The sequence below is a fragment of the Rhipicephalus sanguineus genome, chromosome 5 (genome assembly GCF_013339695.2).
Source record: "Rhipicephalus sanguineus isolate Rsan-2018 chromosome 5, BIME_Rsan_1.4, whole genome shotgun sequence".
In the NCBI taxonomy this organism is placed as follows: domain Eukaryota; kingdom Metazoa; phylum Arthropoda; class Arachnida; order Ixodida; family Ixodidae; genus Rhipicephalus; species Rhipicephalus sanguineus.
In genome coordinates, this window is record NC_051180.1 from 42,418,583 (window position 1) to 42,446,416 (window position 27,834).

Consider the following 27,834-nt stretch of genomic DNA (forward strand, 5'->3'; position numbering starts at 1 on the left):
TTGGGTCATGCAAAACCCCTCTCGCGCAACCGGTCACGCGTAAGCGGGCCCCGTCTTTCCCTCTTTATCATCTTATACACCGTGAGTAGCAACCATACGATGCTTCCGAACGAGGGAATTAGCGAGGACATAGTCTGTTACGCAACAACAAGAGTGATCAAAGTTTCTATGTCGGGCGGCCTTGATAAGAGAGGAAAAACGCTCGTCCGAGTTCAGTAATGCGTGCCGCTTAGCGTAACACGCTTTTACGCTTCGCGAGTCTGATACTAAGCGCTATTCAAACGTAAATGTTTCATGAAGTGGCGAATCCTGGGGCTGCGATAGAAAACGCCGAATTCATGGTTATGTTTGTTTCAAAGACGCAAGCGAGCAACGAAGCATTGGAGAAAGTTTGCGATTCAATGCGGCGACCGCTATAAGTGATGTTCTTTGAAATGTTAAACCCAAAGAATATCGCAGCATCATGTCAGGAGGAAGGAGGAGGGTGAGAAAGACGGAAGGACAGGGAGCCCGTGTTACATAATCCAATGTTCCAATATGTTACATATAATCTAATAATCCAATATGTTACATAATCCAATGAATAAAAGTTATATAAACATGGATAATGTGCATCAGATATGATGGTTGACGTTTTGATGTATTGAACTCTATTTGTGGAAAAAAAAACGCATCGTCATAATTGCCTTCTTAGACCTAAAGGGTTAGTGGATGACTGACGTCATCTGGTGCCGCTGTCTGTGGCCGCTATTCGCAGCAGTAGAAAGGGGAAGGAAAAAGAATGTTGCGATTTCGTATCTGTGGGCGCAGTGGCATACAATGAATGTTTTATTTTAAACACAGACAGGAAGGATGAAACGAATATGGGAATAGCATGTTTAGCGTGGGTGGCAGCGGTAGCCCTTTAAATCCGTGTCCACGAAAATAGAGCCGCTTTCTTTTTTGCAGAAAGCACGAAACACATGTACCAGCGCTTTGACGCAAAGTTTTTGTCTAACTTGAGTCAGTGCGTCAGCGAATGAGACATACAATTTCTAGGCGGCCATATTCGTTGCCGACACAAGTGGAGACGAGATGATCAGTCCGTTTCCTGATGGTGTACAGCAAAAGAATTCACGAATTGCATATTACAGTTGTGACCAACGTTAACTGTACGTGAGATTAGACGTTGCACATGGGTAGAAATAATGACGATTTTACCAACCACCCTTATATTTATAAAATTTAATCTCGCGCAAGCTTCAGGAGAGTCCTGAAAGTTTCAGTTTAAAGGAAGAAAGATTTCGTATTCTACTTCGTTACCACAACGTGCCGCAACAAGTGGCTTATTGTAACAAACTTCACAATCGTCTCGCTAAGCAACAAAATATTGTGCATTAGTAAATAAAAGGCTACGAATATTTTTAAAAAAGCAACAGCTTCACCTGCGCATGCCTATACGGTTGAAAAATTGTTCGATGACCTTGTCAAGAAAAAGCTACACGGGAACTTAGAAGTGCGATCTGGAAGGATGAGGGCGTCATATCCCGCGAAGATTAAGAACGTGATAAAACGTTCTGACAGCCGACGCCGATGAGAGAAGCAGTAGAGTTGTGTACCCGTTTTTCTTTTATCTCTCGAAATCTTTACATCACGCTCGACTGGCTTCGAATATACGAAACGATGTAATGTGTAACGCTAGTCAATTGCTCTCTACCATTTTACTTCTACGTCTACGGCTGGATGCAATGAAAATTGCGCCAGAAGAGGTTCACAGCGGCATCCTTCCTTCCTCAGCTCTTTACGGTAGGCGATTGAAAAAGAGTCAAGACGGTGACACAGCAAATCACACAAGAGTAGAACTTACTTTGTATAAAAAAGCTTCCTGCCCCATGTAGAAGATCAGTTTTGTGAAAACAGGCAGAAACTGCAGACCTTTATATTCTGCAACGCCAGCACGGTGAGTCCATAAATACAGAAACTCCCGAGTGTGCGCTCACGTTATGCACATTTAACTTTAGGTTAGTTATTTCTCTAAAGGCTAGAAAAATATGCAATATGCAATATTATGCAACCTTATGCAATATTTTAACACTTTCTGGGACAACCTAAAACGTGCTTGCAATGAATTAATTTTGTTACAAGCAGAATGAACTACGTGATAACGTCGTTTAAAACGGTGAAGGAAAGCCATCTTGTCAAATTTCACGCCAAAGATACCGCTATCAAGATATCTGTGTTTCTCGTTATAACTGAGATTTGAACTATCTGTACTTATATGATATCTGATTATCGCTTCTGCTAGACGCCAATGAGAATAGAACACATCGACTGTGCTACGCTCCGAAAGGCAGCCGTGATACACAAACTCTCGCCAAACTACGTCACCATCTTACTGTATATATGAATCAGTTACAAGTAAAAATTACGGGAGATGCTTTGAACTTTCTAGGAATGCGAAGGCGAACATCTAATTGGAGCCATGGCAATGAGGAATGAAACTCTGAGCCCATGCGGCGACGTATAGGCAGCGCGCAGCAGATTTTTCAAAATGCACCAATTGCCCTGGCAAGTTGCGTAGGCAAGGTCATGGAGAAAATGCTGTTGACGAGGCTGGAATGGTTTCTTAAGAAGAACAACCTTTATCCAGACATAATGACAGGTTTTCGCAAGGGAAGGTCTTCTATTGACAGCGTGATCGATCTCGTATCAACTGCTGAACAGGCCAAGAGGCGCCGACGCTTGACAGGAGCGATATTTTTGGATGTCAAAGGCGCATATGATAATGTGTTACATGACGCTATCCTCGACGCACTTGAGGAGCTAGGGATTGGAGGCAGAATGTTTCTGTGGATACGAAATTACCTTACACGCCGGACCATCTTTATGACGACGACGGATGGAGAGACGAGTCGTCATGAAGTCCTCCGTGGAGTTCCTCAAGGCGGCATTCTCAGCCCGACGCTCTTCAACATCACTCTCATAGGACTCGCCGACGTAGTGCCAGACACAGCCAGGATGAGCTTGTACGCTGACATCTGTATATGGGCTTCCGGTGTTTCACGACCACAGCTTCGGGCAAGACTACAACGTGCAGTGTCGGTCACCTCTAAATATTTGCGTTCGCGAGGTCTACAATTGGCGACAGCGAAGTGTGCGGCCCTCGCATTTACACGCAAAACGATGCATCGTTACCAAATCATAATTGATGGCACTTCCGTACCATATGTAACACATCATCGATTCTTAGGAGTGATGATTGACCGAAAGTTGTCCTGGTCGAAGCACGTGTCGATGCTTAGATCCAAACTAAGCAGCTTCATACACATGCTTAGATATCTAGCAGGCACGAAATGGGGCCCATCAGAAAGGTCGTTGCTTCAGCTGTATGAGGCACTTTTCGTAAGCTACCTACGATACAGCTTACCTGTTATGACAAACCTACGCCCGTCCTGCCTGCGTACATTAGAAAGTTTGCAAGCTCAGGCATTGAGGACATGTCTTGGCGTACCGCGATGTACGTCAACATTAGGAGTTATTGCGGAAGCACGCATAACTCCCATGGATAGTTATCTTTCATGCGAACCGTTAAGAGTTTATCTCCGACTATTGACGCGGCATGAACGTCATCTTCTGGCAACGATCCACACCCACCGACCGGACAGCACTTTTGCAGAAAACATCTCACGCCATGAGAACATCATTCCCTCAGGCTTCGCTCCCGCAAAAGTTGCAGAGGTACCAGCATGGATTTTAGCAAGACCTACAGTGCGCCTATCCTTCCAGGAGTGGGTAAAAAGTCGCGCATACCTTTATGTGGCCTCAAACAATTAACGTTATCATATATATCTACAGAATATGCCAATTCTGTGCATGTTTTTACTGACGGGTCTGTGTTACCCACTGCGTCAACAGCGGCATTCGTTATACCAAGTTTGAAGACGAGTGAACGCTTCCGTCTGGACCACCGAACAACATCGACGGCGGCAGAGATTGTAGCCATCCGCGAGGAAATTCGTTACATATCGACGCAACCTCCTCACCAATGGACTATATTTTGTGACTGTAAACCAGCACTCCAAGTGATAGATTCAGCACTTAAACGAGGGCCTTATTCCATACTTGCTCACGAAGTGGCCGAATTACACGATGTCGCCCTGAAAACTGGCCATCGTATCATGTGTCAATGGGTTCCAGGGCACTGCGGTCTGCAGGGCAATGAGCAAGCCGATGCGGAGGCAAAGATGGCCCATGATAACGCCAGAGTGCTAGCTATCCCCTTTTCCCGACCGGATACTAACACCGTAGTGTACACACTCCTACGTGAGACTACAGCAGCATATTGGTCTTTACCAAGCCATCGTCACCGCCGGCTTCACGAACTTGACCCAAATATGAGTGTTAGAATCCCACCAACCATGAAAAGGTGTATTACAAGCTTGTTTCACCGACTACGACTAGGTGTGGCATTCACTCGCCGTTACCTACACCTTATCGGCCGTGCCGACAGTCCCAATTGCGAGATGTGTGGCACTCCTGAGACTATCGAACACCTCCTGTGCGTCTGCCCACGATACTTCACGCAAAGAAATTCAATGGCGGCCGTCTTGTTGTCATCGAAGCAACAAGTTTCAGAAAAAGTTCTGTTGGGACCACCACCATGTCATCAGCGCGATATTCTGAAAGCGCTGAACATGTTTTTGCGCGATACAGAGCTCGACGAGAGACTGTAAATAGTTTTTGGACATTCAAGGACTTATTTCGTCGCCACTTTTTTCCATCATCATCATCCGCATCTTCTCTCCACTCTCTATACTACCACTCTCCCCTTTCCTACTGCTGAGTAGCAGGCCAGAACATTGATTCAGGCCGACCTCTCAGCTTTTCTGCCATAATAAAGCATTTCTCTCTCTCTCAAAATGCGACCGCAGCGCAAGAACCGACAGCGCAGCCCACGACGCGGTCAGGTGGCTATCAACTCCAGGCCGTCCAGAGGGCTCGTGTCGTCGCCGAGAGTCACCATATCGCGGTGGTATTGACATGGGTGGAGCCACCGACTTGAGTGGGGAGGTTTCTAGGCCTCTCCTAGTCTTGTCCCTAGGACTCTAATATTAAAGTTCTTTGTATGCATGTATGTACGTAGCGAGCAGAAGCAGCCAAATCGGACCTGGCCCCGACTAGAAGCCGACGCGATTCACGCGTCTCTCCTAACCAGCACACCCCCACTCCCACCCCCACCCCTCTTCTATCCCCCTCCCACTCCCATCTAGACCGCGCATGCTAGGCAGGACCACCGCCGCATGACGCACGCAAGCCTACCGCTCAAGTCTACTGCTCAAGTACGCAAGCCTACTGCATGACCGACTACTGCTCAGGTAGTTTTCGTAAACGCATTCGCTGCTGTAAATACATCTTGTACATAGTCTACCGTGCAACTGCCTCATCACTGGCGTATAACAATATGATGATACAGGCTCATGCGCAATAATTTATAAAAAAAAATCGCCCGCATCTTCCCACGCGGGGAACTCGAGTAAATGCGTCGCAGAGTGGGGGGGGGGGGGGGTATCGCGTGAATGTTGCGTAATTGGGTATGGTTTGGGAATGCTTAATTGTTACACGATGCGCACACCAAGTAAGACTTGAACGGCTCCAGCGTGCACGAAGTTCAGGGTCCGAAGCTCGCTTCAAACGCTTGCGTTCAGCGTCGTATGCTCGTCTCTTCGCAGCCTTGTCTTCTGCGTTGCTTGCTGTTGTTGACGCCGACGACGGTGAGGGTGGGGTAACGTTGCCTTCAACGAGTGGTGGGACGCTGATTGAAGGTACAGCTGCCAGGGTGGCACGACCCAGTCAGGCATTTACTTAGCCTTTAGTCGTGTCCCCCAAGGCAATCTTGTTCAATTTTGCCTTGAATAAAGCAAACCAAACCAAACCAAGTTGCTTCCATCGCATCTTATCAAGTCAAGCAAAGCGTCAAGTCAAGCGAAAGCCAAGTAATGACGCCCTTGACTGAATTCCGAACGCGCTCCGCCGCTTATATACACACCGCCCGCGTTCGAGGGAGAGGAGAGGCTTGCTGCCGGCACGAGACGAGCCGAGCATGCGCAGTGGGGGTGTGGACGGCGCCGCCGACGCCGCAGGTGCGACTGTGACAGGGACTTCCGGTGGGCTGTTTTCCCGAGGAAAACCTCAGGAAAGAAAGAACAATTTAAGGGAAGATCAAGGCCATTGTTAACCGCATTAGCGGTGCGGATTGTTGTGTCCGCGTACAAACCCAATTATTGTGTCGCGAAGAGAATAGCTGCAATTTACTCCCCATTAGGACGCTGAGGAAGCGTTAGTGCAACAAGACTAAACAGATTAGGAGGCACGCAGGGCATCCCTGGACGTGCGACTCCTTCCGAAACAGAAACAGGTGATGATCCTTAATCTGGCTTTACCTAATCATTACCTAAGTATTATGACGAACCAGACGAGACGCAGGAAATTGTATTTCGAACTACTGTGAACGAATCCAAATGTACTGACAGCGAGCGAGCTGAGTTAAACACGTTAAGCTGTCTAGGTTGCTTTATACTATGGCTGAGGTAAAATTGTCGCCGAAGTTCACTTGCTTTGCTTAGCGCCTAATATTTTTTCAGTTGTAATGACCACCAAGAATGCCCTTGCTCGTTTTGACTGAGTATTAGTGGGCAAATATTTGAGTAGAATGAAGAAAACTACATTTTAGAGCGCTGCTCTTAGGCACCCGTTCCTGCTTTGAGCGAGAAATGAGAAAAATACCCAGGATCGAATGCCAATTGAACCCGGGCCCTCTGCGTGGTAGTCGAATATTCTATCGCAGAGTATGGCTGGCGCTTGAAACTCATTTGCAAAAAGACCCTATACAGGCTTCATGTCGGGCAAGGGATCGCGTTAACCTATGTAATATAGCGTGGCCGACCAGTAAAATACCAACCAGTCATCACAGAATGCTAATTGCGCAACGAGTGTGTGTTTAATGCTTCCCACCCCCGCAAAGCGCTCAGGCACAATTCTTCATCGTCATCAGCCACATGCAGCATCAACTAAGTGCACATAATACCTTACAGATGTGCAGTGGGTACCTCGCTTATCCGCAGAAAGACGAATAATGGCGTAGTTTGTGCTGTCCTACTTCACAAAAATTATGATTTATGGCGTAGTCAATACATTGCGGAAAGCTAAAACTTCAAATACAGTTGGCCTTGCCCCTACACGAAGCTGATCTCAGAATTCCGATTAGGCAGTATCGTAATCGTGGGTGAATTTTATCAATTGTATGGACAGACTCGGCCGGTTTTTGCCGCACCCGTGGCCGCCGTCATGCACCGTGTATATATATATATATATATATATATATATATATATATATATATATATATATATATATATATATATATATATATATATATATATATATACACATATATATATATATATATACACACATATATATACACACGCGCGGTATACTCGCGGACAACTTTTCTTTGCAATGAAGGGAAAGCTACGGGTCGGAGCGTCTGCACAAGTACTGCTACGCGAAGTAGTCCGGTTTGGCGCGCGTCTCGTAACGCTGTGGAAAGTGATGGCTAGCGTTGCATTTCGACGCAAACGCTACTTAGCGCCTAACGTACGGGTAAAAGGCGCGACTTTTTCACGCACGCGAAAACGCAAAGTGACAATGTATAAAGTAAAAGAAATACAAATATCTCGCTTGTGTGCACTGCTTTCTGGCTGCGAAAGCTAAATGTAGAAAATGAAGGAGTGTTTATAGATCTCACGCAGAAAATACGGATGCAATTGTGGGACTACATTCATTAGCGATAGGATACGTGCATTGTGGCTCTGTAGCCTTCGCTTCATTGCCAAGAAAAGTTGTCCGCGAGTATAGTTGCTGCCGGGGGGCAGATGTGTATGCAGCGTAGCAGAGCGTCCATCACAGCCCGCTTTTCTTGCTATCGCATTCATTGCTTCGCCCTTGCTGCGAAACTGTGACTTTTTCTAAGCTACTCTGAGCTAGAAGTGTGGACGAAGGCGTCAAAACGTTAGAAATGACACTGAGACAGGTTATTGTCGACACTCCTGATTAAGAGAATACATTTCCACACTAAGCCACCCGATATTGTTATTTAGCATACTCTTCCGAGGATATAATTTCTCCATTCGAAAGTACTCGTGTGCTTTCCATTCTTAAGCTTAGTCGGAGGGTGGTTTCACATATTGTGTGTATATACAGGGTCACACCTTTGTGTACCGTGCCATTCTACGCTTTAGTCCACCTGTTACCACTTTACAAGCAGTAACAAAAAAGTCACAGTTTCGCCGCAAGGGCGAAGCAATGAATGCGATAGCAAGAAACTAATGCTATACGAAGTGAGGCTCGCCAATGGATACTCTCAGTTTGAACGGCGCTCCTGTTGCAAAGGCGGCCGAAGCAGCGAAGGAAACTAGCGTGCTTCAAGTGTCGAGCTGTGACACTTGATAGTTCACGCTCATCGTCTGTTTGTTCGTTTACGGCGTCCCTTGAGCTCTAGTGACTTTCGTATGCTCCGTAACATGAGCGCGGACACCACGGTGAAAGCTTGAAACAACCCTTTTCCCCTCACCACCAGAAAACCGCGCGAGCAGACAGCGGAAGGGCAAGGTTCTCCCTGCGCAATAAGAAGAAGCCAGCGAGCTCGCCGACGACTTTTAAATGCGCCCGTCGTGCTCCTAGCGCCATCTCGCTGGTAATGAAGAAATGCTTATAAGCGCCGGCCGTCTCTGAGTCCGTCCACCGGTAAAGGGTGTGTATATAACGCGCGCCGTTAGCTACGTGGAGGATCTGCGTTTCGTGGCGTAGCGGGTAGCGCCGCTCACTGCGGAGCAAGATTTCCCTGGTTCGATTCCGCGCTTTGGAAGCATTTTTCTGAATTATTTTTCTTCAGGGCTTATATATATATATATATATATATATATATATATATATATATATATATATATATATATATATATATATATATATATATATATACATACACTTATACATATACGGTGCATGACGGCGACGGCGACGGCAAAATGCAGCCGAGACTGTCCATATAATTGCTATCGCAATAAAAATGGTTGACGTCACAAGGAGCTTGAAAGTTTAGCATACGACGGTGATTCACTGTCTTGTCCTACCACGGATAGTAGTGTTGTGACTACAGCCAAGAAACAGACTAAACATTTTACCTTTCATACAGCGTCCCTGACCCCTACGTACCTATACCTAGAACTGATTCTTCACAGTCTACATGTAGCTGGCGTACACGTGCCGAAGTATTCATAACGCCTTGTCGTTCTTCCTTATTTAAAAACCAGAAATCAGGGTGCAAGCAGCAATCTCAACGCCGAAGGAAATATTTGCCAGTATGCGCAAACAGCGCATTAACGTTACTTCTAGTCTTCTGGATGTCGGCTTTAGCTGCGGCGAAATCGGAGCCTTAGTGCCTCCAGGCTTCGGTCGAAATGTTACTGAGGGCCCCCGCGCCCGCGGAAACAAAACAAAAAAAGGCAAAAGAAAAGCAAAACGCGGTCGACTCGTCGCACATGTTGCCTCGATTACGGAAAACCGCAATCGCAGAGCTGAGGGTACCACGAGAACAGCATCCCCGTGCAATCAAGGGCCAATGTTTGCGCAGCCAGAGGTCTTGCTATGCGCTGCGAATGTTTTTCTTTTTCAGCAACTGCACGCTGTAATTTCGTAGCGCCGCGCAAGCATTCCGAAGCCGCTATTGCAATGGCGTAGATGCAGCGATCGTTTCCTCTCCCGTCTTCGTGTCCTCGAGGAACTTGTTGCTTGTCCGAACGGCGTCTTATTACGGAAACTATCAATGCGGGTCATCCTTAAAGGCTGAAGCTCTTTACATGAGAGGGTATGCTTCGGCGTGCACAAGCTTACGAGCTTCGCAGAGTTTCCTTGATGTTTATATTTTATAGCGCTCGTGGTAAACAATGCACGCCTCCATAGCTACATGGTCTCGCTTCCAAGCAGTGCGGCTATATTTGTATTTGTGAGTTGTTGGTAGCGGTAAAATAAGAGCGATGGAGAGTTCGTATAGCGTATTTACTCAAATGTAAGCCGAGTGTTTTTTCGAGATTTTTTGCTACCTAAAGTCGACCTCACGTTACAATCGAATACTGAAATATTTTTTACTTCCTGGACGCAATGAAATGTCATTCCTCGCGTTACAATCAGGTAAATACGATATTTAACAGTTGTGACCACCAACAAATTCGATATTTTTATTTTCAACAGTGCCAGTCTCTTTACGAGACCATAGCAAGCGGGCGTACATGTTGGACATGCAGGTACAACAAAACACAAAACAGAAACAGGCATCTAGTGCGTTGATCAAAATGGTGTACAATTTAAGTTTCCTAATGATAATTGTGAATCAATATAAAAATATACATATGGAAATCATATACACAAATATACAATGTGCCTCATAGAGGTCTAAAGAAATCTTGTGTTCGCTATTATTTTGGCCGCTAGCTGGCAAGAAGAAGAAAAAAAAAGAAATTCAGCTCCAGAGGAGGGGGAGGGGACGTGCATGCGCAGTGGGGAGAGATGGACAAAGCCCCCTTAAGATGCTTCGCATCTAATAAAAAAAAAGTGAAATAGAAGGGCTTCACGTGCCAAAACCAAGATATTACAATTATGAAGTAAACTGTCTCGGGGGTTTGGGATTGATTCATATCGTCTGCTTTTTTTTTACGCCTAAAGCTATGTAAGAACATGAGTGCTTTTTCATTTCGCCGCGTCGAAATGCTACTGCCAACTCCCGGACTTGAACTCGCGTCCTCGAGCACAGCAGCGCAACACTTAGAAGAATGGATTGTTGGCGAGTTGGTACGTGATAAGAAAGAAAGCGCAAAAAATGAGGACACAGAGAGGAAGGCGACAACTTGCAAATGAACGTTTATTGAAAACTAAACAAAAATATATATAGGAAAATTAGGCGACCACGTGTAAGAAACCAAGAGGCGCAATGACGTATTTATCTGAGGTGGACGTCAGATAAATACGTCATTGTGTTACCGACGGTTACGCAACTCCTGCGCCACAGAGCTACCACTGCGGGTGACAAAAATAAGATACACGATTCCTTCACTAACTTATGAACCTTACCTCCATTAATGTCTCTCCATCTGACAGTCTTCTAGGTGTCGGTAAATGTCACGCTGGTTCTGCCTCGTACATTTCTCATGTTCTTAAGTCTGAGATGAGACTTAAGAACATGAGAAATGTACGAGGCAGAACCAGCGTGAAATTTACCGACACCTAGAAGACTGTGAAATGGAGAGACATTATGGAGGTAAGGTTCGTAAGTTAGGGAAGGAATCGTGTATCTTTTTTTTGTCAGTTATTCAGTTATGAAAACATGCAATCGCAATTACGGATGTCATGAAATAAAGAATAGCGTCTCGCTGTAACTCCCATGTTCAGGCAATGGCCGTGAATCACCAGTGGCGACTAACAAAAAAACAGGGACAGCTCTTGCAATACTGCGCTATGGTGGGTAACTTTGTTAATTACTTTAGTCACTAGTACATGCTCGCATGCTTGTTTCTGTGATTAACTAAGTCAACTAGGCTGTAAATACATATTTGACGCATTGCAGATATATATTTATACTCTCTATAGGCTTATAGTAATACGCATGTTCATTTCATGGAACCTCGCATACTGCGCTTGAACGAAAAAGAAAAATCGCGTAGAATAAATATATTCGTTGAAAATAAGTGTTTGCGTGTATCTACAAATATGCTTGCGAAAAATGAATCTTCAAGAAAGATAAGTAATTCGCGCTGCGCGCGAGACGCTGGCAAAGTCAGGGTGACAAAATGAGGGTAGCATGGGGGAATGAGCGCTCGACATTTTGTCCTCTGAGAAGCTGGAAGACAGACGAGCCGTGCCAACTGGGCACGGTACCAAAACAAGACAGGCAAACGGAGGCAGTGGGCGACGAAGCCGCCTTCCTTGCGCCATACGTGGACTGCAATATTCATATTGACTGATCGGCAGTCATAACGCTTGAGAATGAAGATACCTATAGTGGTGCATTGAAAGCGTCAAATATCGTCCGCTACCAACCTCCCTGAAGACTACCGGTGTTTATTGCTAGCAGGACTGGGAAGTAACTACCGACGGTTAAAAAAAAACACAAACAAACAAGAAAAAGCAAGTTTGATTCTTCCGTCATAGGAATGGGTATAACACAAAAGTGAAAAACATCCCCGTAGGAGTAGTTGAATGTTTACTCTACACTGACATACGAGAGCTTGCACAATGTATATTGGTGTTTGGCAGCTGCAGCGCCGCTTGATGTGGACGCACCCACGTCGACGCCTGGTGGCACATCCCTATCCCGACGACTAACGTCCATGAACATGATTAAACTTTGTGGTAGCTGTAGTAGTTAACATACACCTGGACAAAGCATATGCTGAATCCTACGCAAAGATGGCTTCAACATGCACATAATAAGCACTAACTCGACTTGCACTCTTTCAAATTGTCGTCATTCGAGGAGAAAAACTGCAAGGTGGGCGCTCCCTAGAGGTCGGTTCCAGTGCACTCGAAGCAGTAGGCGGCGGAGACACAGTTCATTTGGAAGCAGCCCTACGCTGGCGAGGAGGCGTCACACGCCGACGCGATAGGCGAATTTCGTAACTGCGTCGTCACCTGATTGAATCACCATGGACGTCGCATTTCACCGACCATAGAGTATTTCCTACAATATTGCAGTGGGCCTCTTCGATTTTCCCTGTTCGGGCAGCCAGACGGCAGCCCGAGGACTCCTTTCTGACAGGAAATGACGTCATTATGCGTCACTGTGACGAGGGTGAAAATTCTCGGGCAAGCGTCGGGCAGCCCGAGGCTGCCGCCACAGCATCATCATCGTCACGCTAGCGCAGCGAGCTCCGGTGAGCTCTGTGTCGTCTGCTACATCTTCGTCCTGTAGGCACGGCGGCTTCGGCAGACGAGTTCGTTGTGCTGCTACAAGCAGTCGCAGAACTGCTACACGCTTACGATGCGATTGAAGAGGAAAGTGGTGACGTGGAGCATCACACCATTAGCCTGTTATTGGCCCGACTAATGAGGTAGGATCGGCACCGTGTTCCGTTATACATCGAGATGGTTGTGCCAGCGCATGTGAACCTGTAGTTCAGAAAAATGTTTCGACTGTCCAGAAGCACAGCTGCGGCTCTTGTGAAAGAATTTGAGAGGTCCGCATTTTATCCGCAGGGCTAGAGTCGGAAGAACGAAGCTGTCAGCTAAGAAGACCGTGCTGATCGGGTAAGCTATCTTCATCGGCACGCAAACTACAATGTATGTAGTTGCGGACAAATTCGACGTGATTGGGTCGAGTGTGCACGGCAAAATTCGGCCTGTTCTTGACTTACTAAATGCTATCAGTGCGAGAGAGATCAAGTGGCCGGACAGCAACGACATCTCACGAAGCAATCGTACATTTAGTGCGCTGTATCAACGCCAAGGGGTGGAAGCCGGCCTTCCAGACGTCATCGGGGCCCTTGACGGCTATCACATTCGCATATCGCGACCATCAGAATCGGAGGAGAGCGACTAAAACCGAAAGAAGCTTCGGCGCTGCGCGAGGACACGAATTAAACGTAAACAACACAATAACTAGTCGCATGACACTGAAATGTCTTACCTTCGATCACATACATGGGATTACCATCGTGCAGCCCAACGCATCCGTTCTTCTAGAGAGGGCGCACTTCTGTCTGCACCTCGCTTAAAATAATATTTCGTGGGCTTAGGACAGACGCAGGCTAGAAGTGAAATGCACGTTCAACCACCGTGAAAGCAGCGAACCGAAAAAGACTCATCAAACGGAGCGGCGAACTTCTGCTCAAAGAATTCGCGAGCAGACGACGCGACGAAAAAAAAAAGAACACGCAGAAGAGCGCGTCGTCTGCTCGCTGCCAGCGTGCTGCCAGCGCAAAATCGTTCCGGCAGGAGAGCGAGTCCGCGGGCAGCCCGCTGGCTGCCGGAGAGGGCAAAACGAACGCGTTACGGCAGCGTTCCGGCAGGTGGGCGGAGCCTCGGCGCTGCCGGAGAGCTGCCCGTGAAAAACGAACGTCTGGCAGGCTGTCGGGCAGCCCGCTGGCTGCCGTCTGGCAGCCCGAGCGAATAATCGAAGAGGCTCAGTGAAAGCCTCCGCCGCGCTGAGACTACTGAAACGATCGCAGTCGGTGCTCGTTATTGTCATGATGACGCGTGGCCTCCAAGATTGGCTGCGGCAACGCGCCGTTGCTAGTGCTGCTCAAGCCGTTCCATACGCACTGGAAGAGCGTAATCAGAGGAAGCGGAGTGACAGCCAGAAGAGTGTCGGCGATTGGACGCTGAGCTTGGGCTAAGGTCGCCATCCCGCCTAATGTTATAGAGTTAACAGAAAGATCACGCCAAGGCTGGGCTAGAAACGCGAAGGGAAACGCTAAGCGCGTCATCTCTCCCCTCTAGCCTGACCATGATTTCTCACGTTGCGAGCGTCAGCCAGGCGAGTGTCGCAGAGCTATTTTTTAAGTGCGAATGCACTTTATAAGCGACCCTGAATCCGCCGTCCCATAGCAACGGCGCGAGGAAAGGAGAGGAGCGTCTGTAGCAACGGCGCAGCGACGTCACACCCCACGTGACTGCGCGCGCTCCGCCTCCTCACCGCGGTTTGCGCGGGCGCGCGCCGGCTTCGCACCGCTCTTCTAGGTGGCATTGGGTGCAGTGCTTCGCCGCTCCTTCTCTCGCCGTTCGCTCTCTCTCCTCCCTGCGCCCCACTCTCCCGTCCGCTGGATGGGCGCCTCTCGAAATGTGTGCTCGAGACGCCGCTGTGAAACGCCAACGGCGACCACAAGGCTGAGATTATGGCCGTCAGGTACAATGACAACACAAACAGGTGCTGATGAATGTGTAAATAAATGGTTACGGTACAAATCCTCGTCTCGTCATTAATTTACGCCATGATCCTCGTCTCGTCATTAATTTACGCCATTAAAATTACTGCGCCGTGTACTCTCGGCGCAAGAAATGCATTCGCATTTCCTCACGATTCCCTTCGGGGAGGTGGGGGCATTTTTTAATATGGACCGATTCTATGAACGGGGCTCGGGATAAAGCCGCCACCTCGCGGTGTGCTAAGGCGTTGACAAAATTACACTTCTTTTGGAAACGCGCCGAATGGGACGGCCGTAGCAACGGTGCAATGGCGTGTTGCCGGAGGTAATCGCGGAGGCCGCGGATTACTTCACTCTACCACTTCCTGACGGCGACACCATACTGCGAACGAAGAGCATTGTGAGAGGAAAGTGTGAGAGATGAAAGGCGCGTTCGTGAAACCTCTTCATTGTGTGAAAGTGGTACAGTGGGCAGAGCGTCTGTCAGCTATCGTCATGGACCGAGAGATCGGAGGCTCGACTACCGTTTGCGGAACTCTTTTCTTCTAAGTTTTTTCTGATCGCCATCTGATCGTGCGCATTTTGCTGACGTATTTCTGTGACGGAAGTACGTCATGAAATAAAACACCCGGAATAAAACAACTTCGCGTTAGAAAGAATGGTAGGTTGTGATTTAGTCACGGGTTCAGCTGGAGAGGCTGCTTACGTGCACTTGCTGATATTTACTGAAATGTTGTGCTGGCTGAGGGAGCAATTGGTGCCGAGAAATAGTCGGAAAAGTACACAGGAAAAGCAATTACCATGAAAAATGAAGATGTTACATGACGTGATGACCACTTTAGGTGAGAACATGAAAGGGCACAAAATAAAGTTCGTACGCTTGGAGTACATCGGGGATACTTTGATAATAGGTTGTATAAAACGAATCGAAACAAAAGGAAACGTCCACACAGCGCAAACTCCCGTCTTCACCATGTCGGCAGCTACCCGACGCTCAATATAGCCCCCAAATGTAGAATGCCATTCCCCATTACCTCTAGTATGACAAAGCGCTTGTTACAAAGGGCGTGATAAGACACGCACGCACGCACGCACGCACGCACGCACGCACGCACGCACGCACGCACGCACGCACGCACGCACACACACACACACACACACACACACGCACACACACACACGCACACACGCACACACACACACACACACACACACACACACACACACACACACACACACACACACACACACACACACACACACACACACACACACACACACACACACACACACACACACACACACACACACACACACACACACACACACTGGTCGGCCCAACTTCGCCTTGCACAATAACGGTTTCGAAACACAGTAATTCATCATTGTCACGCTTTATCCTGCAAGTATCTCGGCTCAAGGTGGGTAACATGTCCTAGGCAACACAACAGGTGACATGGGAATTTCTTTGCTATCTAGCTTTGTTAGCTGTTCTAGACACTGTTTTCATTTCCGCGTAGTATAGCTCGACATGCCAACGGAGAGTATGTAAACTAATTTCTACGTTTCCGTTTCATACGGGTACTGCGGTTTTCTTGTACGAAGAATTTCTTGTGATGGAAACGCCATAACATTTGTTTGAACACTCTCTTTATTCTCTAAGCGATAGATATTGCCGGAGGGTCGCAGATACTTACGGAGGCCAAGCACGAAAGAGCATTATGACCTGTGTAAGAAGCTTATAAGTTCTCAGCGAAGCAGACGCCAAATTCAGCGGCAGTTTTCACTATATCATTTACAGATTTCACAAAAGAGCGATGGCGAAGCTTTGCTACTCTAGTCGCTTACGTGTTCTGTAGGCAACTAGAGTAGCTTGGGAACAAGCCGCCTCGAAAATGGAGTTTGCCTCCCACGCACTTGCGACCGCAGACGAACGTGAGAAGGGCTTCGCTACAACATGGTGGACGTGATAAATACGTTACTCCTTTCAGCTACGCCCGCACGATTTGCCGAGGCGTGAGAAACGTACCACCCACGTGTAATGGCATTTCCCTTTTTTGATCCGCTATTTCCGCCTACACAGCGCCCCCCGCTAGAAGTCAGCAAGCATCGTGTCACGAGTGCATTAGCGCACCATATTCAGGCATGCAGCCGCAGTTTTCTTTGCAGTCTCCTCTTCTTCGCTATTTCACGCTTATTTTGAAAAAGAAAAAGTCACAGCTTCGCCGGAAGGGCGAAGCAATGAATGCGATAGCAAGAAACTAATGCTATACGAAGTGAGGCTCGCCAATGGATACTCTCAGTTTGAACAGCGCTCCTGTTGCAAAGGCGGCCAAAGCAGCGAAGGAAACTAGAGTGCTTCAAGTGTCGAGCTGTGACACTTGATAGTTCGCGCTCATCTTCTGTTTGTTCGTTTAGCGGCGTCCCTTGAGCTCGAGTGACTTTCGTACGCTCCGTAACATGAGCGCGGACATCACGGTGAAAGCGTGAAACATCCCTCTTCCCCTCAGCACAAGAAAACTGCGCGAGCAGACAGCGGAAGGCAGGGGCGTAGCCAAGGGGGGGGGGGGGGGTTCGGGGGTTCAACCCCCCCCCCCCGAAATTTTTCAGTTTTGCTTGCGTATATATACACGAACACATACAAACGCACGCACGAACATGCATAAAGTATGGTTGACCCCCCCCCCCCCAAAAAAAAAAAAAAAAAATTCTGGCTACGCCCATGGCGGAAGGGCAAGGTTCTCCCTGCGCAAACATAACAAGAAGCGAGCGCGCTCGCCGACGATTTTAGATCCACCCGTCGCGCTCCTAACGCCATCTAGCTCGTAATGAAGAAACGCTTATAAGCGCCTAGCGTCTCTGAGTCCGTCCAGCGGTAAATGGTGTGTATATAACGCTCGCCGTTAGCTACGCGGAGGGTCTGCGTTTCGTGGCGTAGTGGATAGCGCCACTCGCTGCGGAGCAAGAGGTCCCTGGTTCGATTCCGCGCTTCGGAAGCATTTTTCTGAATTATTTTTCTTTGGGGCTTTTATATATATATATACATACTTATACATATACGGTGCATGACGGGCGACGGCGACGGCAAAATTCAGCCGAGACTGTCCATATAATTGCTATCGCAATAAAAACAAAACAAAACGAAACACGGCTGATCCCTCTGTCATAGGAATCGGTATAACACGAAAGTGAAACGTGTCTTCCCCGACGTAGTTGAGCGTTTGTTGTGCATTCTTTCGCCCCATACGCGAAGGGCTGAATGCTATTGGAGACCAGCGCTGGATAGGTGGCGCGCCGAAAAAGGGCGCCTGGCGGGGAGTCGCGACATAACTCAGCCGCTCGCATGGCCTCCGCGCCACCGGCTAATCTCGGAGGCTATGCCGCTCGCGCTCAGACGACCGGCCGCACTGTACCGCGGTGAGCGCACGCGCGTGTGCTGTTCCCGTGCTTCATTTTAGCGCGAAGAGCTCGAGCAGCCATTGCGCCAGTAATACTGCTCTATGGTTTAGAAAAAAATAACTTTGTCTGAAGGCTACTTTCTCAGGAAAGCACTGGAAAACGGAGAGAAACCCTGCAAAGCAGACTAACTACGTCTGTGCATACGGCGTCGAAGAGACAGCGCTGTGCCGTGGTGGCGATTACGTCGTCACCATTTTCTGGTTGCGTGCTGGGATTTGTGTCAAGCTAGTGCAGGCTCACAAGCCTCCATTGATAAGTACGTGCTGCGTCGATACCAGCTGCCCACTACTGCAGTAAAAAAAAAAGTAAGAGGCAAGGGGTAGCTGCGTGAACGTTTCTCTGCCGTGGTATGTATACCCAGCCCGCGTACGTATGCACGCGGATGTTGATCAAGCAAACCACCGTGCTAGCATAGCATGTATGATGTTGCGCTGTTTTGCTCGAGGGCGCGGAGATTCCCGGCCACGGTGGCCGCATTTCTATGGGGTTGAAATACAAAGAACATCCGCCTACTGAGATTTAGGTGCATACATTAAAGAACCCCAAGCGTTGGAAATTAATCCTGATTTCCACTCTACGGCGTGCCTAATAATCATACCTTGTTTGGCACGTAAAACGCCAGCAATTGTCAATGTTGATCAAACACGTTTATTCTAAGCAGACACAGGCAAGCGAAAAAACTAACACAGCACGTTAGGCGAATTAAACGGCGAGTAAAAATCCAAGACATTTGACCCTTTTCTAGGCAGGCATAAATTGCGATGTCTCTTCGCCACGGCAGCCAATGCACAAAGAAGCTTTACCGCATCCGCTGACTCCAGAAAGCTACGCTTCGAGTAGTCCACTGCGTTGTTCGTGACAACAACTCTGTCTGTAGCAAAAGTGAAGTTCAACGGAGGCATCCATCGCGCGCGTGCGTATTTCTCATAACAGTTCAGCGGCTTCGGCGAACGTGCCCCCGTACGCATCTCGTAGACAGACAGCTTTCCTTCTGCTTAACTGTTTGCAAATGATGTATACTATCTGCCTATCGTATCATATTCACTGCACGCGGTGACATCAGGAGCTTGGTGGTAGTCAGATGAAAAAATTATTACATATGCCGCATGCTGCATAATATGTACGTTTTATATACGACAAAACACCGATTGAATTCTGTCCGTTGGCCCCGGTTTCCACTGGTGGTCCTCACTATCGAATAAGTCTAGCAGACACGCGCAATTCCGTTTAGAAACCAGCCCGACGCCACTAGACAGGAGAGCAAGAGCAGAACATACTGTGCTCGCCTGACTGCTGGGATGCAACGCCACATCCGTTCCTATTCTTATGTTTTAGAAAAAAAAAATCATAGAAGCATACGTCCTCCCTCATTTCTACGTATTGTGACACTTGAATGCGCAACAGTACCGCCAGCATCCTTTTCTTTTGTTTCGGCGATACGCGCCCGCATCGCCTCAACCAGTCACCACTCTCGTGCGCGGGAGCGGCTGGAGTATGCCCGCTTTGACCGCCAGGGCGGCGCTGCCCACACCGCGGAAACTCCAGCGCTGGTTCCCTATAGCAACAAATTGTAATGTCACGCGAAGAACGGCAAGCAGCTTGAAACTTGCAACGCGCTGCCCAAGGAGACAGGGCGCACGGAAGGAACAAACACAGGATGAGCGCGAACTGTCACAGTTGTAACTTATTTCTCTGTGAGCAGCGCGCTCCTTTCGCAAAAGCGGCCGCTGTAGTGAGCGAAGTGACCTTCTTGCTCTCAACGCAAACTTGCGGTGAGAGCACAAGATGTACAAAGCACCGCCATCACGAGATAAGCCCGCCACGAGCGACCACGCCCTGTAGAGGCGCGCACTCATCCCCGTGGGGCGACGACCTTTAAAGCCCGCTCTTCGAGCCCTTTGTGCCATCTCGCTAGTGATAACGAAAACACGCTGATCTACCACCGATCTCTGAGTACCGCCACCGGCAAATGGTGTATATAAATTGCTTGCCGTTAGCATGGCAAGGAATCTGCCGTCTGTGGCCTAATCGTTTCTCGCCCCGCGCTGCGGAGCGTGGGGTCGTAAGTGCGACTCCCGGTGACGGAACTTTTCCTTCTGGTTTTTTCTTTGCTAACTTAGTCTTTATATTTTACAACGTCATATCCGTGACGGAAATACGTCAGTAGAGCGGTGATGGACCCCGGCATAAAACACTTTCGTGTTGAAGAGTAAATAAAAGAAGGCCTGTATTTTTCTACTGAGATTGACAGCTGTGAAATTCAATGAAGAAACGCCGCAAATCAAATCAGAGTTTTTAAGTCTACATGCGAAAAAATTCATCGGAAGGCAAAGAGGAGAGATAGAAGGACACGTGACATTGCGCAGGTGGCAATGCATCATAGCTCAAAGAGACGACTGTGCTGAAGAATGCTGGTGCGCATGAATGCTCTGGAGGCTGTTGTCACGAGGGAGCGGACGATGCTCTGACGATGCTCTGATCAACACGTGATGGACAGAACCGTAAATGGATTATCAATGTCACTTAAATTGAGTGATATAAAGAATTATGTGTGAGCACGTGCATTCAAGCTAAAAAAAATGTCAGTTTCACCGCAAGGGTAAAGAAATGAATGCGAGAACAACAAATTGTACTGTTATACCAAGTGAGCCTGGCAGCTAACTCTTTAGGATCCCATCTCGCGTGACTCTACAAAGCGCTGGTGTAAGAGAATACGGCCGCTCCAGGGAGAGTTGCTCTTTCCGCACAGTCTCTTCGCGGGGAGAGCGCAACCCACAGAAGGGTATACGAGCTGCCCGCTGACGGCTGCAGAGATAGCGCGCGCGACAGCGATCGCGCCCTTAGAATCAGTTCAAATTTGCTGCTCGAGCGCCCCCCCCTCCCCTCGCGTTTTCATGCTCGTTCAAGACGGGCAGTGCGTTTCCTCTCTGCTTCGACGACGGGCCTCTCGAGCGGGTTGATGCTCTGGCTGCGCCTCGAAGCGACGGAGATGGGGCCGGTTCGTTTGATCTCTGCTTCAGCCGCGTTGGTCGGCCCCGCTCGCGCGTTTTTAAATGCGAAGCATTTCTTAGCGAACTTCTGCGACTTTAAGCGTATCTATCTATCTATCTATCTATCTATCTATCTATCTATCTATCTATCTATCTATCTATCTATCTATCTATCTATCTATCTATCTATCTATCTATCTATCTATCTATCTATCTATCTATCTATCTATCTATCTATCTATCTATCTATCTATCTATCTATCTATCTATCTATCTGTCTGTCTGTCTGTCTATCTATCTATCTATCTATCTATCTATCTATCTATCTATCTATCTATCTATCTATCTATCTATCTATCTATCTATCTATCTATCTATCTATCTATCTATCTATCTATCTATCTATCTATCTATCTATCTATCTATCTATCTATCTATCTATCTATCTACGACTTTGTGCTCTCCTGGCCATTTCGTTAATCGAATGTATACCAAAATTGATGTGTCGTAACATGGCCTTATTACGAACATAAATGACAGGTCATATCATGAAAATCATGACACGCATGTCAGGAATAGCGTGATTTATATTCCACGGCCTTTGGGCTCTTGCGGCCGTTCCGTTAATTTCGTATATACCAAAACTGGTACGGCGTGACAAGAGTTCATGACGAACATAATAACATGCCCTAACATGCAAATCATGACGCGTATGTCATGAGCAGCATGATTTACATGACATGGTCTCGGGGCGCTCGCGGCCGTTTAAATGAAGCGATATATACAAAAACTGGTATGACGAGACATTTCTGTATGGCGAACATAACTGACACGTGGTAACATGAAAATCATGACATTCATGTCATGTACGACATGATTTACATGCCACGCTCATGGCGCACTCGCGGTCGTTTCGCTAGATTGATATACACCAAAATTGGTATTGTGCGATGTGACTGTATGAAGAACATGAATAACAGGTGATAGCATGAAAACCATGACATCCATGACATGTATGTCATGCTTTACATGCCTCGCTCATGGTGCATTCGCGGCCGTTTCGCTTGCATATTATACACCAAAATTGCTATTGCACGACACGACCGTATGACGAACGTAAGTGAGAGGTGGTAACATGAAAATAATGACATGCAAGTCATGTACGACCTGATTTACATGCCAGGCTCATGGTGCGCTAGCGGCCGTTTCAGTAGATTGATGTACACCAAATTTGGTATTGCGCGATGTGACTGTATGAAGAACATGAATAACAGTTTGTAAGACGAAAACCATGACATGCGTGTCATGTATGTCACGATTTACATGCCACGCTCATGATGCATTCGCGGCTGCTTCGCTAGCTTGATGTACGCCTAAATTGGTATTGCGCGAAGCGACTGTATGACGAACGTAAATGAGACGTGGTAACATGAAAATCGTGACACGCATGACATGCACGACATGATTTACATGCCATGCTCATGACGCACTCGTGGCCGTTTCGCTTGCTTGATATACACCAAAATTGGTATTGCGCGACGCGACTGCATGACGAACGTAAATGAGTGGTGGTAACATGGAAATCATGACATACAGGTCATGTACGACATGATTTACAAGCCACACTCATGATACATTTGCGGCCGTTTTCCTAGCTTGATATATACCAAAATTGGTGTTGCACGACGCGACTGTATGACGAACATGAATAACAGGTGGTAACATGGAAAACGTGACATGATGTCATGTATGTCATCATTTATATGCCACGCTCATGGTGCATTCGCGGCCGTTTCACTAGCTTGATATATACCGAAATTGGTATTGCGCGACGCGACTGTGTGACGAATGTAAATGAAAGGTGGTAACATGAAAATCATGGCATGCATGACATGTACGACATGATTTACATGCCATGCTCATGGCGCAGTCATGGCCGTTTCGCTGGATTGATATGCACCAAAATTGGTATTGCGTGATGTGACTGTATGAAGAACATCAGTGACAGGTGGTAACAGGAAAAACCATGATATGCATGTCATGTATGGCATGATTTATAGGCCAAACTCATGGTGCACTCGCGGCCATTTCGCTCGTTTGATATACACCAAAATTGGTATTGCGCGAAATGACTGTATGACGAACATAAATGAGAGGTCGTAACATGCGAATCATTTTATGCATGTCATGTACGGTATGATTTACATGCCACTGTGATGGTGCGCTTCCGGCCGTTTTGTTAACTGGATATATACTAAAATTGGTATGACATGACACGAGTGTGTGATGAACATAAACGAGAGGTCATGCATTGTATATACCAGAATATGCGTTTCATTGGCATGGTGTATACTAGATTGTGCATGCATGCGTGCATGACAAACATGCGATATATGGTGGACTAGATGCCATGGCATGAATGATTTCATTTGGCTCAAAGACAAACATGGCGATATAGCAGCTCTTTGCTGGCTGCTTCGCATTACATCGATTCCCACAGTGCGTGGGATCTGCCGCATTTTTATCCGCGGTAGAACACACGATGCGTGGGGGATGCTATAAATTTGGACTTTTTACGGGGTATGACGGCAAAAAGCCGTCGAGAGTGTCCATATAGTCGCTATCGCAATAAAAAAAACAAAAAAAAAAGCAGCTGCGCACAAGGAAGGAAAGCGGGAGAGAGGAAAGACAGGGATGTTAACCAGTTTGGCATAACCGGTATGCTACCCTGTACAGGGGGAAGGGATGGGGGAGATCGAAAGAAGAGTAAAGAAAGAGAGAAAGAGAGGGGAACACACACGCACACACATAACTTCATAGCGCAGAGCGGCAGTCTTGTGCGGTATGCGGCATCATTAAGAGTCTGTAGCCGCTCGTGTAAGTCTGTTGTCCTTAGGAATTCGTAAGCGTCGCATAGTACACATTGAGCAGGGCTGGTGAAAGCAGCTGGGCTGATTAGGGTTGCGCTCTATTTACTTGCATAATAAATGCTTATTTCAACCTTTATATTTCGTCATCAGCGACGCATCAGTTAGCGCAAGCTGACTGGATCTCCTTCGGTATCCCTTCATTTACTTCCACTCCCTCTCTTCTAAGGAGCTTGCCGTAAAAAGATGTGATAAGAAAAAGAATGACTTCTCACGTCCAAAGCTAAAAAAACAAAACAAAAACAAAATGTGTTTACTTGATACCACCGTCACGTACGTTGTTATCGCTGCAAATAACACAGTGCTTGCTAGCGCGTTGATAGCGTCCTATTGCCCGCGACACCTTACGGAACCGGCTTCCGGTCAATGATAGTAAATAACTGAGAAAAAACAAAATAACGACAAAGTGGTTCACGCGAAACTTTATCATGATTTTCCGCTCCTTTATCTATAGTAACGACCGGACGTGGAGTTCTGACAGCGGAAGGAAGCTCTGCCTAAGAGTAACATTGATAGCAGCCACGTTGTTGTTAGCAGAAGTTTCTACAAAATTAAACAAAAGTTCTTTCGGAAAGGTTTTGCGATGAACTTGCTGGTCAGAGCACTGCGAGATAGTTGCGATGCCAGGGCGTCATTATAGACCGAAGAAATCTCTTCGTGCGGCTCGGTGAAAAACGGCTGCACGCTTCCGGTATGAGCAGTGGATGCGGACCATTTATTGCGCAGTGAGTGTGGCGACGTTATCCGGCGAAATGGACGGCCTTTTCTGCAGATTAGCGACGTTAAAGCCGTTCGACGAGCACATGAAACGCACCACTTAAAACAGGGCTGGTACGAACAGGAAACGGAAGGAGGGAGACGGAGGTCGCATAGTGAACTCCATAGTTGACTTCCCTACTTTGCCTTTCTTCACACTTTCTTCCCTGTGCCACTTGCTGGAGATGTTCTTCCTCTGAGTGGAACCATTAGGGATAAGAAGTTTTCGTAGTTGCTCACCAAGAATGAGAGATGATGAAGAAAATTCGCCAAGCCATGTGGTGCTTCAGTTGTACTCTCTTCAGTTGTACTCTGTCACGGGAAGTAATGTCACATGATGACGCCATCCCATGACATCGTAACTTGGTCAAACATGGGCCGATCACGGAGGCAGTGCAAGACCAGGTGAGGTGCCTCCGATCCTGGAGGCAGTGGAAAACCACGTTAGGCGCAGAAAGCGTTCAGAGGGTGGTGGGGCAGAACAAATACATAGGCTGAGAAGAAAAAAGAAGATGGCTTTCGCCTTAAAATCGTCTAAGGTGAGTGCATAAGGGACCCTGTGAGTTTTTATTGATTCATGCCTCACACGAGGCCTGGGCTTATCTGGTCGGTAATGGTGTCGATGTATGCATTGAACGATACTGGTAGACAACTCAGTCATTAGGACTAAAGACGATGTTGCCATTATAACAGTGGCAGCTAACATTAGCCCATTAGTTAACGGCAGGCAACATTAGCCAAGAATGAGCTAGTAAACACTGGCCAAAATTAGCCAGCAGATAGCCAACCTTTGCCAGCATCAGCTAAACGATAGCAAACAATACGTAGTGCTATTCGCGGCGAGATCGACCTATAAGTGGCAGCACCGTCACCCCGCTAGTGTGGATACTGGTTTCGTGTGGTGTGTGTAGAAGTGCACGGGGCTTCTGTTTTCACATCGTGATTTTGTGTTCCGTAACCGCAGAAAACTCTTCTTTATCGATGGTGAGGTTTTGTTCGGTGCCACAATGCCGCACATACTACACAGAGCGAGGGATAAGCTTCCATTTCTATCCCACCGACGCGGAACGTCGCCGACTGTGGCTCGTTAGGCTTCGTTACGGCAAGACGCCTTCCAAGTACACGATGGTGTGCAGCAAGCACTTCGACGACGGTGCATTCTAGCGTTCGTGAACAAGAACGGATGGTGAGTAGTCAGCGATAACTACGCTAATGTGTGCATTTATATGCTTATTGCTGCTGTGCACTACGAGCGTGAAGACGGTTGTAGTAAGCGAACGCTCGGGGAAGCTTCCATGTGCTTTGATTTTCCTACACATCCGCAGGAAAATTAAGCGAGAATCAATCGAGAAAGAAGAAAATTAATTCATGGAATTTATTCTGTGTCATTCATGTACCGTCTGCGCTGTGAATGCAAAGTTTGTTCGCGCTTGGCTATGAGTCTGTTTAAATGAGTGTCCCCGAGCCCTTTTGTAGTTCGCTCATGTTCCATTGTGTTTACACGGCCGCGAGAACAGTTCTCAGTGTTCCGCAGTTCAAGTACGTGCACCGAAACGCGGCAAGTGTGTATGCATGATCTGGTGCGTAGTAAAGGGTATCGTTTTATGAGCCCTCACTCGCCACGTAAGCGATGAAAATGCGCGAGCGAGTTTATCGCCACTGCTGAGCTTGATGAATATATTTTTCTCGCTCGCTCTCTTTTTTTTAAGGCTTTTCGCGGAAGAGATTGAGGCCTGACGCACTTCCGACACTGAACTTGCCAAAGCGCAAATTTGACAGGCATAAGCTACCTCGCAAGTACACGGGTGTCTTTGTATATATTTCACCACAAGTTATAATTGCGTAAGGAAACTCAGTTTTGCGATTTCTGTGTCATTCCATTTTCTGTTCTGTTTAGGGGACAATAAGTACCGAAGTGTCAGACGTGACTTGACAGAAATATTTCTCCGCAGTGGGACCAGGACCGTACACAACTAAAGCTCGTCGCGTAACCTATAAACGAAAGTCCGAAGTTATACACCTAACCACAACGCGCAAGTGCATGAGAGCCTATTTTTAACCACCGAGCCGCTAAAAGGCTATATCCACATGAGATTTATTACTTCTCATCTTTAGGACAACGCCAAGTTCACTTTGTAATGCGCTTGAACCACAGAGCGGCACCTACACTGATATGACTCTCGTGAACGGACGGTACGACGACCACACACAGCACTCTCGACAAGTGCACTTACTGATCTTATTACAGTACATATAGAGCGGATCAAGGCCAAATGCTTCTTTACATCGTGTTAGGCATACGTACGAGCGGTTAAAGTTACATCAGCGCAACGGAACAAACCGCCTTTTGAGGCCCTGCATGACTTATGCGCACATGCAAACACAACGCGGCTAGCAGACGACGCATGGAGCAATCTATACTAGGCGCGCTTCAGCCAGTAGCCGCCAGGCGGCGACTCCGCTTGATCTGGCGGCCAATAGCCTTGAATTTTGCCTACAGACGTGGGTGGAAGAAGACGTTACCTCTAACTTGTCAAGAAGTGGCAGCGCAAAGACACAACGATAAAGAAACACAGTAGACGCCACGTCTATTGTGTTTCTTTCTACTATGTTTTTTAGCGCTGTGTCCCGTCTTGATTTCGCCGTCCACGTGATTCTTCACGCTACTGCCAGCCACTTCCTAAACAAGTCCAATAATGAACCAACTTCGCTTGAGCGAAGTTACCTCAAAAACGCTAATATCACTACCCTTC